This window comes from Vidua macroura, chromosome 11 (genome assembly GCF_024509145.1).
Source record: "Vidua macroura isolate BioBank_ID:100142 chromosome 11, ASM2450914v1, whole genome shotgun sequence".
NCBI lineage: Eukaryota > Metazoa > Chordata > Aves > Passeriformes > Viduidae > Vidua > Vidua macroura.
The window spans coordinates 8,074,027-8,092,447 of record NC_071581.1 but is presented as its reverse complement, the minus strand read 5'-3'; the positions used below and the strand labels follow the sequence as shown (position 1 = coordinate 8,092,447).

Genomic DNA, 18,421 nt, shown 5'->3' with positions numbered 1-18,421 from the left:
GCAGAGAATTTATATGTGCAGACAAAGTCAGAAAAAAAATCTTCATAATTGGGTATCTCATTTACCCAAAGTATGTGATTGTATGTGCAAATTAAACTTGAACACACATGCTAAATTAGGTATTTGTGAGTGCAGTTACTTAATTTGTATGTACAAATTAAGTTAGCTCAATTAATCACTATGATAGTCCAATTTTACACAATTGTGAATCCACTGATGACAGCTGAGTTGTTTTGTCAAAAATGCTGAAGTAATGTCACAGGGAGATGGGTCCAACTTGTGCAGAAGTGCAGCACGTGCTCTTGCAAAAAAATGCTGAAAAATGCATTTTATAATGTGTCAGTTATCATCACTTCTGAGGATATGCTATTTATGAAAACCAGTTATAGCTATACAATATTTGATCCGTTGCTGTGAAGACCCTGACATCAGAACCATGCTTCTCACATCTGGCCCTTTTGTTTGTGCTAATTGCAATGATGATCATGGATTCAACCTGTCTTAAATCTCAGATGTATGAAGTGGGCAGATTAAGGACATTTGTTCATAATTAGGATTCCTAAATGGATATCTGGGAAATGCTTCTTGGAATATTTATGGTTTTGCTCCAGCAGGGCTTCTTGTTGTGCAGACACTCTCTGTGTGATGACTGCTGCAGTTCTTGTGCCAGTGTAGCCCACTCCTTTCAGACCCAGGCTAACCTGTGTATTCTCCATGCAAAGGCAAAGCTGGAAGCGACTAGAGAGCAGCTCTATAAAAGCTGGGGTTTGTCACACGGAATGTTTTTTCTCCTTTGGGACATGCTCTTTGTCAACCCAATGGTGCCCCAGTAGCCCTAACAAATGTCCTGACACATCCTTGCCTTCCCTTGGCACTGGGGCTGGAGCACCTCTTGCCCCAGTGCCCAGGTAGCCCAGCACATGCTCAGGGCTTTAAGGCAGCTATTACCCATGTAAGCATTTGCAAGTACATTTAGGCTAATTCCTGCCATTGGATTTTTACTCCCACTTATACTGTTTAATGTATGTCACCAAAATCCAGAACTCCTTTACTTGTAATATCTCTGATAACAAGAAGCACCTGCTATTGCTCCCGGTGCTTATTGGCAGAGATCCCTTGGCCAACAGGAACTGGTGTGACTGGGGACACTTGACTTCTACCACAGATGACACAGCTCTGTTCTGATGTTACTTTTTTTTGCTGATATAATTTTCTGACATTCCTAGAGCTAGGAAAACTACATGGAGAGTTTTAGCATGGAGTCAGATGAAGCCTGGTGTGTTGGTATTTAAGCCTCTTCATGTGCGAGCTGGGCTCAGCTTTCCTACCTGGTGCTTGCTCATGAACACAGAAGATGGTGCTCTCGATGTCTCTGGCTGGTTAGTTCCTGCCCTTGGTGAGCAGGCAGAGCTGTAAACCCATCTCTGTGAGGGACTGGATTCTCATCACCTCAAAATGTGCAGGGTGCCCCCTTTGCTGGGAGCCTGTGCCCTGCTGTGGTGGGGAAAGGGCACTGCGAGCAGCAAACCATGCTCACTGTGCCCTCCTGGGCTGGAGCTAAACTGAGCAGCCTGCTCCCTTGGAGAAAAATGAGAGTGAGGAAAAAGGCAGGCAGGATTGCAGAATATGTGTGACCTGTATAGTGTGTGTGAATTTTTTTTTTTTTTTTAAAACAGAGCTGTTTATGACCTGATTTTGTTAATTTTAGTTATCCTGGCTGAAAAATGTGGTGCTATATTATGTGACTTTGTTTCTTCAAGAGGACCAGTGAGGGAAAGGGACAGGAAAGGAAAGTTTCAGTTAAAGCACGAGGAAGAAATATTTCTTCCAAAAAATATGATTTTTAGTATGTCAACATTTAAATGTGAATTGTTCTGATCAAATATTTACTGCTATCGGGAGCTGTGTAGAACATTAATCTTAATTTGTTTTTCTTTTTCTCCAAAGCAATGACTCCAACATAGCTAGGAGATCTGTGTCTTTAAAAATAAATAATGTAGCAGAACGGCATATTCTTTGGTATAGAAATGCTAGCCTGTGGCATCTTCTGCAACTACAAAGCAGTCTCGAGCGAACTTTCTTCCCTTTTTATTAATAATTCCCTAAATCAATGAAGAATCTTGAAAAGTTCCTCTTCACTTTGCTCCTGCACTCCTCGTAGCTGCAGCTCTTGCTCATGCTGGCTCATCCCCCACCACGTATCATTCATTTGGATAAATCTGCGTGTGGAATTTTGGGAGCACAGGCTGCAACCCACTAACTCTATGTGCAAATACAAAGCCCATTTTCTCTTTTATTTTTTTTTTGGTCAGACCAGGGTTTTGGGTTTTTTTTTTTCCTGAAGGTGGCAGTGAAAGAAAAAAAATAACTCCCTTTGAAGATTTAAGAATTTTATTACAAAACAGACGGACAAGTACTGTATTTTACCCATTTCCCCTTGTGCCCATGAGCACTGACAATGAAAACTACAGCTCCTATAAAGTGCTGATCAAATTGCAAAAGGTGGCCTTTCCCAGCAGCCTGGCACACTCTAGCATTATCCCAGCTTATAAATAAACGGATGGGCTGAGCCACTTTGGCTTTTTTTTTTTTTTTTTCCCCTCTTAGTCCTTAGCAAGATAATTGAGGATCATAATGGTGGGAAAGGACTGCAGTCATCATTCGCTGCCTGTCAGGTATCAGTACTCATCTTCGTGTCATCCGTCACCATTGAACCACTCTGTCATCTTTCCCCAGCCTTCAGCGCCGCTCCTTCTCATCGTGTTCATTATCTCCGGCTCCGACCCAGCCCCCTCCCCCAGCCCCTGTAAATGCATCTTTGTGCGACTCTCAGTCTTCTGATTATGAATCGATGATCATGTGGTGTAAGAGAGATAGATGGCTTTTAGTTCCATCTTGTCTTCTCTAATTGTAAAATATTAGTTACATTAGACTGTGTCTTTTGATTAATGGAACTTATTTGGAGTGGCCTCTCCCAGCCCTCCCCCTTCCAAAGTCCTCCACTGACTTTTGAGAATTGAGTGATTTCACTTAAAGCAGACAAATAGGCCCTTCAGCAAGGAGATAGCTGAGCTCTAATATTGTGGGCAAAGCAAGCTCACGGAGCCAGAGTTGTGTGTGTGTATGTGTGTGTGTGTGTTTTTAGAGAAAGGCTTCAACTCTGCCTAGACAAATACAGAGCAGTTATTAACGTGCGTACAGCCGTGCTATTTTGCAAATCCAGCAATTCTTATAAAGCTGCAAAACAGGACATAAGGCTGAATGCCTTCTGAATTAAATTAATCTTAGATAGGAATTAAGAGCATCCTCGCTTTCACTTTGGATGAAACAGGTCAGTCCAGAACTTTGATGTATTAATGCTAGCATAAAGTGTTATCTTAATACTCTCTTTTATACTTACAGGACATATCATCAGCCAAATGTCTCTTCCTTGTACATCTGACACTGCGAGACATTCGTCCTTTAATACAAAATTTATCTTATTTGGCACTATTTACCTAAACATGGTCTGTTGATAAAGTCCTTGCTGTACAAATGGAAAGGCAGTTGACTAAATCCCTTATTATAAATAATCACTGTCTATCTTTCAGTGTAAATTCAAGGACATGTTCACTTTCAAGCTATCAGTTCAATTAGAAAAGGTCTATTCACTGTCGATGTCTATATCTCATGGAAATAGGAAAGCACAGTTAATAAACAAATCAAACTATTTTAAAAAATAGCACAGTGGATTATGAATTCTAGAGCCCATGCTGATGGTGACACTGTCAGGACACATGCTATACAAAAATATATACAAACAATGTTATCTAAATTTTTTATGCTACCTTCAGGATTTAAATGTGACCTTTGTACCTTCCCTCCCCAAATCTTTGACATTATTTCAGAAGAAAATGCCTATACTGTACCATATATTAAAATTTAAAGGATAAGTTTGCACATGCATAAAATGCTAGTTAAGCCTTTTTCAATTTACTTCTTTCTGTTAAGAACAGGAAAACTGGTTTGAGGTTGTGAACAGTTGTGTGTACAATTAGGACTTGGGATTGATGCCTGCCCCAGAGCTGAGGAGCGGGAGCAGGGGCTGCTCTTGCTTTTCCTGATTTTACTGTAGTGGCTGGGGCAGTTTCTATATCTGAAAGGCTTTCACCATGTGATTATAGAAAAATCTCTGTTCTTTCTGTGTAAGAAAAGAACTCTAGCCTTTGAGGTTACAGAAAATGCTTGAAAGTAGGAATCCAGAAAGCTGGAAAAAGTCCAGAAACCCACACCCCCTTCCCCCAAGATTTTTAAAATATATAAATATTTTTTTAATATATCACACTATATTAATCACATCCTACAGAATTTAAAGGAACTTTTCCAGTAGCCTGGGTCTTGATAGCTCGAGGCTCAGATGGAAGGGCTCTGTGTGCAAGATCAGCACTGCTCTCCTCCATCCATGTGCTTGTCTGAGATCAGAATTTGGCTCCTGATGGGTATTTCCACGCAGTATTTACCACCCTAGAAGCAGTGATTATATTTAATGGCAGAATTTCAGTTGACTTCTCAATATGTATTGAGTTGACCTTTAAGTTAAACCACAGATTAATTTTTTTTTAGTTGTCTCTTTAAGTACATTTATAGACCTCTCTGTTCTGATTAGCATAATGGTAGATAGAGGAAAGTTACCTGCCTCAGATTATTTGTTGAAATCAGAGAAATTGCATCCTTTTCTCCAGCAGGCAAAATATTTTGTCCCCCTCTAACCACTGTATGCATTAGTTTTGTTGCAAAATGGTTTTGGTTTATACACAGAGAAACCCAAGTGAGTATCAGTTTGCTTGCAAGCCCAGAGCCTGCCATTGATTTCACATAAGTAAATCTTCTCCCTGGAAGTCGGTGGAAGTCAATGAACCTTCCATGGGATTGAGTGGATCTCCTGCAGGCAGCAGGAGCGAGGCTTTGGTGTGCTGGGTGCTGCTGGCAGGGATGTTTGCCTCTTTGCTACATGACATGCTGAAAAAGTCCTTCAGAGATATATAGGGAGGTCCTTGATTCTAAATCATTGAAAAAATACCCAGACACCCTAAACTGACACAGTATCTCACTGCCCATGGAAACTTGGACTTCTCCAATTTTGTTTAAAATAAAATCCTCAGTAGCATCTGTTCCTCTGTATACTGACTGCCACAGGAGCTGTTGGAAGGAGATTTTGAGGTTTTTTTTCTTCCTTTGATATCTAAGGGTTTTGCTGCACATTCATCTTGTGCCCTTTCCTGGGTGGCAGCTCGTGGTTTTAGGGACATGGGTGACAGCAGCCTCAGCTCTGGGTGTCGATTCTTGGTCTTTGTGTAACCCATAGAGAAACCAGCGGGCTCTGTGTGCCCCCAGTGATGGTAAAATTCCCATCCTCCCAATTAGCAGCCAGTTGTGAGCCCCACCCTGCCTGCAGGAGCGCTCGGGATGGCTGCGGGTCCCTGCGCATGTGCTGGGCTGCTGGACCCTCACCTGCAGCCTCAGCACGTAGAAATCAATGCAAAAATAAATGCAGAAGGGAGTGCAGATTCACAGTGAGACAATGCAATGTGCCAGCTTTTACCCCCAGGCAAATTTTCATGTCTCTTTTAGGAATCTTTGTAAGTAAGGGCCAAGCTTCGAGGCCCCAGCTCAGGGACAAGTTGGGCTGGTGCATTGTGTGAGCTCCTGTGGATTCCTACACAAGTCTGTGGGATGATTTACAGGCTTTGTAGTATGCATAACCTTCAGCAATTTGCTGAATCAGGGCCTAAATACTGAAATATTCTTCAATAGTTCTGGCTCCACTATGAAACTCTAGAAGGCACATTTCCCTCTCAGTGTCTCTCCATAAGACCCATCAATGATAATGGAGTTACATTAGGCACATCTAAAGTTAATTACACAGTTACATCCCTCCTGGCCTTTTTGTCAAAAAGAATACAATAAAAAAAATCCTCTGACTTCTAATATCTATTTTTATTTGAATTTTGATCTGCCATCTAGGCAAAAGAGTAAAGACCACACTGAGAAGACCTTTGGTAGGTGGGTCTGGATGTTTGTTAGCTGAGAGCCAGCGTGGGAGATGTTGTGTTAAGAAAATTTGCAGAAAAAATTCTATGGAAACCAAAGCAAAAGAAATATTTCAGGCAGGCTCTTCCTTTTAAAAATTAAGTGGGTGGCTTTAAGGGATGCTGATTTATTTTGGAGTGTGGGTTTAGAGGCATGCTTCAATTGGAAAAACAAGTTCTAATGTTCACTAAAAACTCAGGAATTTATAATGCAGAGAAGAGGTTGAATGAAACAGTAGATCCAACAATTTTGCAATTTACTGCATATTAAAAAAGAAGTATTTTTAATGTTTGTTTGGCTGATTTTTTTTAAACATGATTTCACATTTAAATATGGTGAGGCAAAATCCTCTATCCCAAACACAGGAGTCTGAATATCTTTATTTTGGTACGTGAGCATATTGCTGGGGGATGCCAGGTTTGCCTAGGGATCCAGTAGCTTTGACATACTCTAGTTTACAGTACCTGGAGTGTGCTCAGTTGCTAATGTGTTTTGCATGCAAGATCACTCTGCTTCAGCATGACAGCTAGGAAAAATGTCACTTTCTTTTTAATTGCAGCAGGACTTAATTTGGGGGAGGAAAAAAAAATCAAAAATTAAAATCGCATCCTTTGTTAGAGAATTGTTCTACAAGAGTCCAGTCAGAAAGCTTCTGGTACTTAATAAAGTCAAATTCATCCCTGAGCGTTCCCGTGAGCTCCCATGGAAGCCAGCGGGAGATGCACATGGGTACCGAGGGCAGCATTTTGCCCTTAGGACTGAATTTCCCAACTGACTATTCTTTTAGACTGTCTTTTGATTAACAATCTGTTTGCAGCAGGCTAGGGCCAGGGAGGCAGTGTATACCCCACTGTTCAAATCTGTGGCAAAATATTCTACAGAGAGCTACTTAATAAATATCAACTTGCTCCAATAGTCTTTGAGAAATACCTCAACAGATAGCAATCAATCGAGGGCTGAGTTGGGAAAAAAAAAATACAAAAGGACATCAAAGAGGTTCTCATTCCCAGTCTATTGCTCTATTTAAGGGTCCTATAATTCGGTGAGGTTGTGTGCTAAATAATTTGTAAGCCTTCAGAACATCCAGGTTATTGTTTGTGGACAGATGGTGCATCACATTTTATTGCTTATTCCTTCTGTGGTTTCTCATATGCAGGACTGATGTGCACTCTGAAGTCTTTGTTTCCTTGCTAAAATCTCTAATCTAAAACAGGCAATCAAGCACACAGACAGTGCTTCAGAAAGCATAATCATACTTTTAAAGGGAGAAAAAAACATTTCAGCTGCAGTTAGGAAGCAGATGTGTTCCCTGAAAATGTAAAAGGTTATCAGAAGTATTAAAATAGGGAAATAGACACGGAATTCGGGAGCGCCGGGGAGAGCATGTGTTTTCTCCCTGTGCTGCAGGGTAGGTGTGCCTTTTCCTAGGCTACCTGCTTTGTATCTGGCTCTCTGCGGAGCTGGTGTAGCGAAAGCCTTCGGAGACCGGCTTTTGCTTCCACCTTTCCCCTGAGATTGGCAGTCTTTGTCTTTTACAGGCAAGGAGCAGCCGTGTTGTGATCCTGGAACCGCTGCTGCCCCGAAGAGTTAAATCATGTTGATATACAGGAAGGAAATGGAATAGACTAACTCTACTCTTTTCTTCCTACGGATTTTTCTTTTTATTCTGAAGATAGAATTACTGTTTGTAAGCATCTGAAAGTCATTAGTGGCTCTGCAGTCTGTCAGGTGCCGACGCAAAAAACTGCTGAAACTGAACGGGTTCCTGTGCAGAGTGCTGGGAATTTGTCATGTGCTGATGAGCAGTTATAATAATATATGAGCAAATCACAAGCATTCTGCAAATTAATCAAATTTTTTTTCCCCTTCTCCCTTGTCTCTGGGAGAGTGGCTTTGCCGGCAGACGTAGGTGAAGCAGTTTTACTCACAGATGGTAGCTCTGGCATCAGATGGAATTTATATAACAGTAATTCTGATTTCCTGCCAAAGTAGCACTGAAAACACCAGGGAGATTGTACAAGACAAGTCATGTGGTTTTGCTGAGGTTGTTGTGGGAAGTTTAAGGGGGGAAATCTCAAATTTTCCTCTTTGCATTTATTGTTTTAGCCTGAAGGGCCAGAAATCGTACACCATTCTGCCATCGGCGAAATCCAACACATCTTTTTTTATGAATTGCGCTGAAAGAGTGCTTCCCAGCTGTTGGAACTGCTGGCGGGGAGGGAGCCACATGACTCCTCATCCTTTCCCTTTCCATACAAGGATTAAAGAGGGGTGGGTTCAAAAGGTTGCTGCACTACATGTTGGAGTGAGGCAGGGTCTCCCTTCCCAGGAAGCGATGCCATGTTCACTTAGGTTATACTCCCTCTGGCATAACAAAACACAGGGGGGTGTTCAGGGCTTCGGGAAACACACTGCCAGTGGGTCTCCCTCCTCATTAAAATGGGGGGGTTTTGAATGAGGTTAGTTGGGTAGATTAAGGCTATTAGTTGTGCCTCTGATGACATTTCCAGTTTGATCAGTGGAAAACAGAGACGAGGGGTGTTTTTACCCGTTAAGGTAAGTGCTTGGTGCACTTGTTATTTGGCTTTTACGCAGAGGAAACATGCACTGATCTGATGGTGGATCCTATCCTGACTCGGAGCAGCACGGATCTGTTCATGCCATGGGCTGGCAGCAAGGATGAGAGAGCAGAATAAGGCCCGGTGGCTTCTGAATTGGATCACGTTTTTAAAAACAAAAGCAGTCTTCCCTGGAAAAAATATGACGGTGTTTTTATAATAGCCACATATTGAGTAATGCATGGAGCATCGCAGGACTGCTGTGACACTAAAAGAAAAAAATAGAGGCAAGCAGAATGGGAGAACTTTCAGGGGCTGTTTTTAATAAAGAGGTGAATTCTTTCTGCAGTAGGAAAAATGATAAAAAGATGGCGTATCAGCTACATTATGCAACAAAGTAATGCTGCTGTGTTTTTATAATGTAAGGCACTGCCCATTTGTTTTGGTTTACGTGACTGCAGTGAAATAAGTGGATTAGACTGAAACTTTAGCATGCTTCATTGCAGCTGGTTGCAGACATCTGTCATTCCTCAGCTATACATTCTGGATCATGCCAAGAAGAAAAAGCAAAGTCTGACACCTTTCATTTTAGAGAGCCTTTTATAGAAAAGAAAAGGAGAAGGGGAAAAAGCATTTCCTTTGTGACTTGATAAAAAAGACACTTTTTTTCTGTGACAACACCAACAGCACTTTCCAGAGGGAGAGGTCCTGCAAAGCTAATGCTCAATTTAGTCTTTGCAGCCCTTTAATTTTTACTGTTTGATCTCCTGGTTTGTTGAATGGGATGTAATAAGAATATGTTGGTTTATTTTTTTACGGAAACATTAGCTATATGTACACCTCCATCAGAAATGTGCCTGGTGAAAGGTGGGTTGCTGTGAGTTCCCACTCAGGCTGTGCTCATGGTAATTCTGTGCTGTGATGGCACATAATGCAGAAGCATTGCCAATAATGAGTGGTTCTGAGAACTCCACTCACCAAATCCCATAAACAGATAATAGTGATGTTTTAGCAGAATGATTAGTGGGGTTGTGAGCTACTCCTGGATAATTTGAAATATTAGCTATTAGTGAGCTAGATATTTATTTACTTAATGTGTTTTGTTCTTCTTTAGTCTCTCTACTAACACAATGCTGGAGTTAGAGAATCGTGAGGTACATGACAAGTGATAATGTGACAAAATACCTTCTAAATTACCCCAGTTATGTGAAAAAGCAACAACAAAAATGAAAGGAGAACATGGTTCGTCTATGTGACATCATACATGCAGAAAACAGATATTCTAGCTTAGGGCGTCACTTCAGCAAATGTTATAGCATGTGGATAATTCCATCCCTTCCCACCCAGGTGATTTATGGACTGTGGAATTGGTGAGGAGGCCGGGTATCCTTACAGGGCTGTGCACAGAGGGGGCAGGTCTTTGCATGGCTCAGGCTGTGTGACTGTCCAGTTTGACACCAGCTGAGGATGTGAAACATCCAAATGTTGGCAGAAAAGATCTAGAAAGCTGAGTATAGGATTTTTGAAATTCCATTCTGCCAAATAAAATAAATAAACTCAAGACAGTTGCCCAGAGTGAAAGAGAAAATTCTATTGCATTTATGAATTGCTAGGCAGAATAAAGGATATTTGGTAGCAAAATCACTAACAAGGTCTTTCCTAATAGCTTCTGAATTGAATGTTCTCTTTACTAAAATCCCAGTGCCACCAGTATAGCATTTATTCTGGGAAATCATAGGTACATTAAATTCAAATACGGCTTCATTCAAGAAGTGGTAAATGCTCCCTGAAATAATAAATATTTACTGAGACAATTAAAAAATATGACAGAACATTAGCGAGAAAACTTGTGAATGACCTAGTAGGAAAACTGAGATATTTTGCTCAAGGGGGTTAGAATGGGAATATAATCTTATTGAAGTGATTAAAACAAGTAAAGGAGTGAATAGACATAGCAATTAATTGAAATATGTAAGTAAAGGCAAAGGTGGCACTCTGAGCATGTAATTTTGGTGATCAGAAGAACTTGGGGTTACTTAATATTAAAGAAAACTCTGCCACTTACCTTCAAAATGAGTTTCCTTAGTTGCAGTCTCCCCAAAGCACGAGAGAAAGGGAAGGCTGTGAGGACTGTATCCTGCCCACTCTCTGGGCTCAGGTACCTCTCCCCTCGTGTGGAGGGGCCCAGGCTGCAGAGATGAAGGGACACATCAGGTTTTGGGAGAACAGGGGTTGGTACCAGACAGGAGGAAATGGCTGGAAATGAAAGCTTGGCCAAAAAGACAAGCTGTTGTGAGTTTAGGATTATGAAAAGGATTATGATTTCTGTAACCATTGCCATTATGACTTTAGTCAGAGTTTGCCTGCTCTTTACAACAGGTATCTAGTGCCCTTGATAAGAACTCTGTCCTCTACTTATGTGTATAAACCAAAGTAAATAAATATGTAAAATTAAATGTAATTAAATTTCCCAAAGCATGGGACAATGATAGTCTGGCATTTCAAGCTCAATCAATGGCAGCATTCCCACTAACCTCGTTTGGAGCCCGCTGAGGCTCTGGGCTCGTAACTCATGTTTGTCATGTCAGAACCTGAACTGATGCCATCGTGCGCAGGGCACCATGTGTGCACCCACCAGCCGTGGCCTGAGACACACAGATCCTGAGAAAGCACAGTCTTCTGCCTTTATCTCAGAATTTTAGCTTTACAGGGTTCCCACAAAGTTTAATATTTGTTTAGGAAGACCTTTTCAGCTATTCTGCTGAGGCTATTCCTTTCTTGCAAGAGGAGATCCATTTCCCTTCTAAATCAAAAGTTCCCGTGTGAATAACTTCTTCTGAAAAAGAAACAAATTCTGTGCTGAGTGGCTGGAGCTCAGTAATTCTGTTGTTTTACCAAGTCTGCATGAGTTGGGAAATGTTTGTTTTCCCAGAACTTACAAGTCTCTGTTACACCATCAGTGATTTCACTGGCCATTTCCTAATTCCCTTGTATTTAGTGCACTACAGATGGCTAACAAGTTTCTCACTCTACCTCCAAATAATTATAATTCTCATGTTCCACATACCAAAGGCAAAAAATGTTAAATTAGTGATATTTTCCATAGTTTAGTGAGTGATTCATTCAGTAAGGTAAAACCATATCGATGAAGGACAACAGTAGATTTTATCAGGAGTGCCCAGGGGACTGTTAACCTCTGTGTCAGACCAACCTGCACTTGGCTGTTTTACATAGCAGGGCTGATTTGTTGGTGGTTTTTACTTCTTTTGCTTTTAAAGGAAACTTCAGTGTGTGATAATTAGTGACTGTAGCCTTTTGAGACAGGAATTGAATAATTACTATAAGAACGGTTTTTATTTTAGGGGGAATGTGTGAAATTAACATAATATTTTAATAATATGTGTTAAAGGCAAAGTGTAGCACCAACTTTTGCTTCTCTGTGTCATCATTAAATATTTTAGTGCACTCAGCAGCAAGCTGAAATACTAATTTGGAAACACCAAGCACTGTGTAAGGCACTAACTTAAGAATAGACTCCACCTTTGATTACATTTCAGAAAAGCCATGTAGGTATCTGAGGGTTTAATTCAATCCAATGGATGAAGTTTTTTTGTTCAAGTAAAAATCTTTGATAAAATTAGTTACAGATTAGGTATTTTTATTTTCCAGCTCTTCTGCAACCAGTGATAGTTCAGTGAGTTGCCACCCTGCTGTTGCAGGTGCCCATACACAGAGTGTCCCTCTCTGCAGGACACCAGGACTGCAGTGTCACATGGTGGTTTTGGAGTGGGTGCTGACCTTGGCACATTTTTCTTTTTTCCAGACATCCTTGCATTTATTTAGGATCAGGCTGGTAGCTGTGTTTTGTCATGTGCTGAGTCTTCACCCCAAAGTTATCCTCCCCTAATTAAGATCTTTCCAGTAACTCACAGCAAGAGAAAGGCTCTTCCAGGTGGCAGTGTGTGTGTTCTCACCTGAGCTGCTCCAAAGGGCTCAGTATTAGTGAGGAGGGATTTAAGTAAGGAGACTGGTGCCATGAGCAATTCATCTGATGACCTCTAAGGACTCTGCAGGACTGAGCCTGGTAACGAAGGAATTCGGCTGAATGGAGGGTGATCAGGGGGTTGCCCTTGCTTTAGGAGTCCCAATGGAAACATGTAACCCAAAGCCTTAGCCTTAGTAGCTGGAAATGTTCCCTGAAAATTTTAGGGCCTTCCTAAAATCCAGATATCTCCGCATTTTTAAAAAATGTTGTTCCAGAGAAAATCACAAAAAATGCCTCAGATAAGGCTTTTTGGTTTTATGACTTTTCTTGGTCAACATGAATTATAGCTCTTAAAATTTAACTTTTTTTTTTTTTTTTTTTTTTTTTTTTTGTAATGCAAGTAACATATAAATTTCACAGAATATTGAAATTTTCCCAGAAGATCATCTTGGTTGGTCTTGGACCTGTGTGTAAATAAACATATACTTTTCAATTGTTTTATAAAAACTTCTATTACAGATACCAACCTGATTGGGTGTATTTTAATCTGTCTGGTATTTGGGGAGTTTCATAAAATGCATATTTTGAGACCAATAAAATGGAATGGCTCAATCAGAGCCATTATTGTCTATTGGACAAATATATTTATTCAGCATTTTCCCATCCATACTGTTATGCTCCAGATCCGAATGGCTGCTTTAGAGCCATTCTGCTCTCCTGGGTAATGCATGCAGTACTTGGGATGTTTGCTGTGGATAGGAAATGTATTTATGAAAATTTATATGTTAAAAAAAGGAAATTGCACTAGCCAAGATTTAAATGAAAATAGTTTTCCCTTTGCAAATGCCTGTTATTATGCTCTAATATACTTTCAAATGGCAGTGTTCACCAAGATGCCTGGGACCTGGAGGCTGTGGTCTGAGAGAGACAAGAGCTCAGCCCAGTAGTCACTGCCAGAGGACTGGAGATGCTCAAAAAGCCTCTCTTCAAGCACAGAAAGCACCCAGCCATCGTTGCTTGCTGTTACTTCTGAGGCAGCACACACTTCATGTGCTTAGAGATGATTGTTCCTCAAATACAACCTTGTGTGGGGGAAAAAGGGCTCAAAGCGGCTCTGGGGAGCACCTGGGGAGGTGCAGGCTTACTGAAGGTGTGAGTGCAGGCTTTGCTGGGCAGCAGATGTGTGATTACATGGACCATTCCACCAGCAACGTTGTGGGACCAAGGATCCCAGTGCAGCAGGCAGTGCCCATCCATCCTGAGCCACTGCAGCCGGTCCTGCTCCAGTGCCCGGGGCTGGCCAGAGCTGCCCTGCCCCTGTGGCATTGCTACAGTGACCCAGCAAGTCGAGTCCAGATCTTCAGTGTCCAACATCCCAACTAAAGAGATTTGTTTCCGAGAAATTCAAGCCTTTGAGGCTTTTTCCAGTATCTCTTTGTGAGGAAATAATTTGTTTTAAAGAGGTAATTGCTGTTATTTTTGATTTTCACCAAAAGGATTTTCTTAAACCAGGCAAAGAAATCTGAAATGAGTTTGCCGTATTGCATCTCAGTAAGTGCTATAGCCATTGGCCATCTTAGGAAAAACATTCTGTCAGATAATCATGGCCATTTTTGCATTTTAAGGGAACAAATGTCATATCTAAGAAACACATTTTATTCAGAGCTTAATTATAATTTATAGTACATTGCACAGCATTTGTTTTCTGTTCATCATGTTATTGCTCTTCTGTCTTTCCTCTAAATTTATGCATTAAATCGTGTGTGTGTGTGGCTGTATGCGTGTATCTGTGTATATATGTACACATATGCAATATAATACAAAGTGGTGTAGTGGGGACAACAGACGGCTTGTGTGTGATGTATTATTGGCATTTTTCTTTCAAATTACCATTTCCTTGCTGCTTTGGGAGAAAGCCATGATTTTGCTGTGATTAGTACACTTTTAACAATCTGGAATAAATTCCTGATCTTATTCATGTGACTAGTTCAATGCCCATTTTTACGTTTTAGTGCAAACCCCTACATATGTGCCTGTAATACCACAAAAATAAGATGTTTCTTTGTGGAAATTTTATAGAATTTGGATGCCGATCAAATATTTTTAGAAGTGGAGAATTAATGCGGCTTGACCATGTAAATGATTTTTTTAATGAAAAAGACTTTAGTATTCATCACTCTTTCTCTCTCTCGTTTGTGTATTCCTTTGTGCTAATCTTAAATAATGGATCCATATCAAAGTTAATAAATTAGTAACTATTAGCAGTGTTTGGATTACAGTAAGTAACCCAGTGCCACTTCATTGACATTGACTTTTTATCTGTTCCAATAATACATTTTGAGTTTTAAAGATTAGACAAAGCAAAATAAGGTTTGGCGTGTACTGGAATCTTTAACAGCTCTTGGGCAATGGCTTTGTTGAAATCCAAGGCCCTTACTTGAGGTAAACTTTCATTTAAGTGGCCCTAAACCCCAGACTGAGATCCATGTCTTTCTCAAAACCTACAGTTTCTGACTGTTCAGCTGATGCACCATGTTGGGCTGCATCAGTCAAGCCATGTTATGAAACCTAACGCGATTTGACTGATGCAGCTTGACATGAAGTGTCACAAAGCAGCATATCACATCACAAACTTGAAAGAAAAGAAAACAAACTTTACTTTTTTTTTTCCCCTCAAAGCCTAAATTAATGAAGCAGCATATATTTTTTAAAAGGTGGACTAGTTTCAAACACTGAGAGATTTTTCTTAATATGGGCCTGCAGAAAACTTCTCCATCCTGGCCAGAATGTACCTCTTATCCATGGTCCTTGTGCTCCCTAAAATTCAGTAAAAAGTAGAGAAGATAATGAGCCTGGGTCACCTCAGCACTGCCACCCCTCCTGGGGCTGATCCTTGGAGGTTTAAATCACTTTTAGAGGAGAGGCTCCAGCAGGTGCTGGAAGTGATCACCCCTCCTGGAGAAATCCATACATGCTAAAAGTGTTCTTTGAGTCCACCCATCATTGTTGTAATTTTAGCTAATTTTGATTATTATTTTCTGTTCTTCCACTTCCTTAGACTGTCAGCTTCCATCCAGAGGATTGCAAAGTCTCTCCACATGCTCATTGCCTTCATAGAACATAGCTCCACAACAGAATTATTTCAGCTGCAAACAATATATTGTCCTCTATTCTGATTTTTGATCAGAGAAAGATGCATACCATAGTTTGCCCCCCTAGTCCACCCACTTTCATATTATTTTTTCTACTGCTATTGCAATGCATATCACATCATCTCCTGACCTATCAAGAAGATTCCTTTCTTCTTTTCTTTTCTTCTTTTTTTTTTTTTTTTCTGAAGGGCTTTCATATCATTTTATTGGGAGATATATAGTAAAATACATATGAACTATAGCTTGCTAAGAAAGGACCTACCAACCACTGCTAGATAAAACATTATAAATTTATTGCCAACTTATCTGGGAAGGGTTATTTTAAGAGCCTGCTGCCCACAACAAGTTTTGGAGCTAAAATTAATGAATGGGGATACCTAAAAGAAATAGGAATTTTCCTTCACCCCTTAGTTACAAGCAAATTGCAGATATTGTTATCTTTGCAAGCAAGAATAATCTCTACTTTTTGTACTACTTCTGCTGTAAACAACGTACCGCTTGCTTTCCTATGACCCTCACTCTGTATACATATTTATATATTATTCATATCGGATTAAAAATGAATGTGCTCTTTACCACAGTTGTACTGCATAGTGACAATACAAATTAACTTATTGTGTACTTACTTTTCACAAGGCAGTGATGTGAAATTTTGATGGCCTGAAAAAGTAAGTCGTGGGAGAAGCAATGCAGAACTGAATCCTTGTAGGTGCACTTTATATTGTCTGATTTATTAAAGTGCCTTGAATTAATAAATGACATTCTCTGCATGGAATTTTGAACACGGATTTGAACTTGGTTCAGTGGTGGGCAGAAAGAGTTTGCTTTTAGTCTCCTGCATGTGAGGTGGTTAGGTCCAGCCATGCTTTCTGCATTCCTTGCTTAGAATTTGTTCTTTGCAGGAAAGAATTAGGATGGCTGTTTATTAAGAGCTGCTTGTGGATAAAGCATTAAGAGCTGGTTGGTGAGATCATAGCATCATGGAGTGGCTTGGGTGGAAAGGGACACTAAAAATCATCTCATTCCAACCCTCCTGCTGTGGGCAGGGACACCTTCCACTATCCCAGGTTGCTGCAAGCCTTGTCCAACCTGGCCTGGAACACTTAGAGGGATGGTGCAGCCATAGCTTCTCTGGACAAGCTGTGCTAGGGCCTCACCACCCTCACAGGGAAGAATTTTTCCCTAATATCCAACCTAAGCCCACTATCTGTCACTTTGAAGCCATTCCCCTGTGTCCCATCACTCTAGGCCCTTGTAAATAGTCCCTGTCCATCTTTGTTGTCAGCCTGTTAAGGTGCTGAAAGGCCACAATTAGGTGACCCTTGAGCCTCCTCTTCTCCGGGCTGAACCATCCCAATTCTCTCAGGCTTTCCTTACAGGAAAGGTTCTCCATCCCTGAGATCCTCTTGGTGCCTCCTCAGGACTCTCTCCAACAGCTGCCTGTCCCTCCTGTGCTGGAGGCATAAACATGCACGTTGGAGGCTTTGGGGGGTGATCACACTTCTGGCAGTCTTCAGCCTATGAAAACAAAGGGTGAAGGGGAGCTGTCCATCCTTGAGGGAGGAAACAAGGCTGCATTCCTGGGGCAAGGGCTCAGGACACCAGGTGTCTTTCCCCTGGGTAGGAAGCAGCATGGTTTGGGGGGCTCAGCCTTCAGGTGGTGGTGTTGATATTACAGTAAAAAAGGCAAGTTGTTTGAGCAGCCCAGGGAACTAATGCTGGTTCAAGTGGATTCACTCTGCTACAGAGATGCTCATGCTCCTGTGCCAGCAGCTGCCCAGGCTCCCATCTCTGCTGGGAGGACCATGGGAGGACCATGGCAGCATTTCCACTCCAGTACAGGTATAGCATCAGGCCAGTTCACAACAGGTGTCTATGTCTTTAGCTGGTAAATTCCCACCTAAAACCAAGGGGAGAGGGTCCAGCCCCATTGCAGGAAGCATAATTCTCCTCCTCTGCTGCCCCAGCATCTCTTTTATGCCTGCTAAGTAGTACCACAGCAGCAAGGGAAAAAGTGCTCTTCAAATGTGGAGATGGGGTATTGTTTTTCACTTATCCTGGCTTTATGTAGATGGTCTGGCACATTTATTTATTCATTTATTTGAGCAAATTAAAGCAAGCTAAGCGCATTTGACCTCAGATGGTCCTGGTTTAAGTTAATTTGAGAGACAAAGCTCATAAAGTTCCAGTAAAACACATCAACAACTTCCCAGCATAGGTTGAAATGTGATTGTTGAAACATAACCTCCAAAACCAGATACAGCATGGAGATTTGAAGTCACAATAATCTGAAAAATACAGGAGAGCATATTGATAAGCCCTACTGAGAAGTGATATCTTTCATTCATGCCTTTGTTACACGGTCGATTGCTGTTTTATCCACAAGAAGTGCATCTATCAGATTTTGTGCATTAACATTCCTTTTCTAATCTGGCTTGGACATTTTATTTTAAAGCTGATGATAACCTTGGGCCCTGGTCCAACAAACACTTACATGCTTGCGTATCTACTCACAGGAGTAATCTCACTGGAGTAAATGTTTGCAGGTTTGAGGCCTTGGCTATCTCAATCTATTATTTCTTTCCATTAAAAAGTAATCTGTGCGATTGAAATAAAACATACAATTCTTTACCCAGAAACCCACCCAAAGACAAAGT

At 41.0% G+C, this 18,421-nt stretch overlaps 1 protein-coding gene across 1 annotated transcript in view; it reads left to right on the top strand.

Annotated features, from left to right (window-relative positions):
* ZNF536 (zinc finger protein 536) overlaps window positions 1-18,421 on the top strand; it is a 183,727-nt gene that overhangs the window by 164,698 nt on the left and 608 nt on the right. The gene's annotated exons all lie outside the window — the stretch shown is intronic.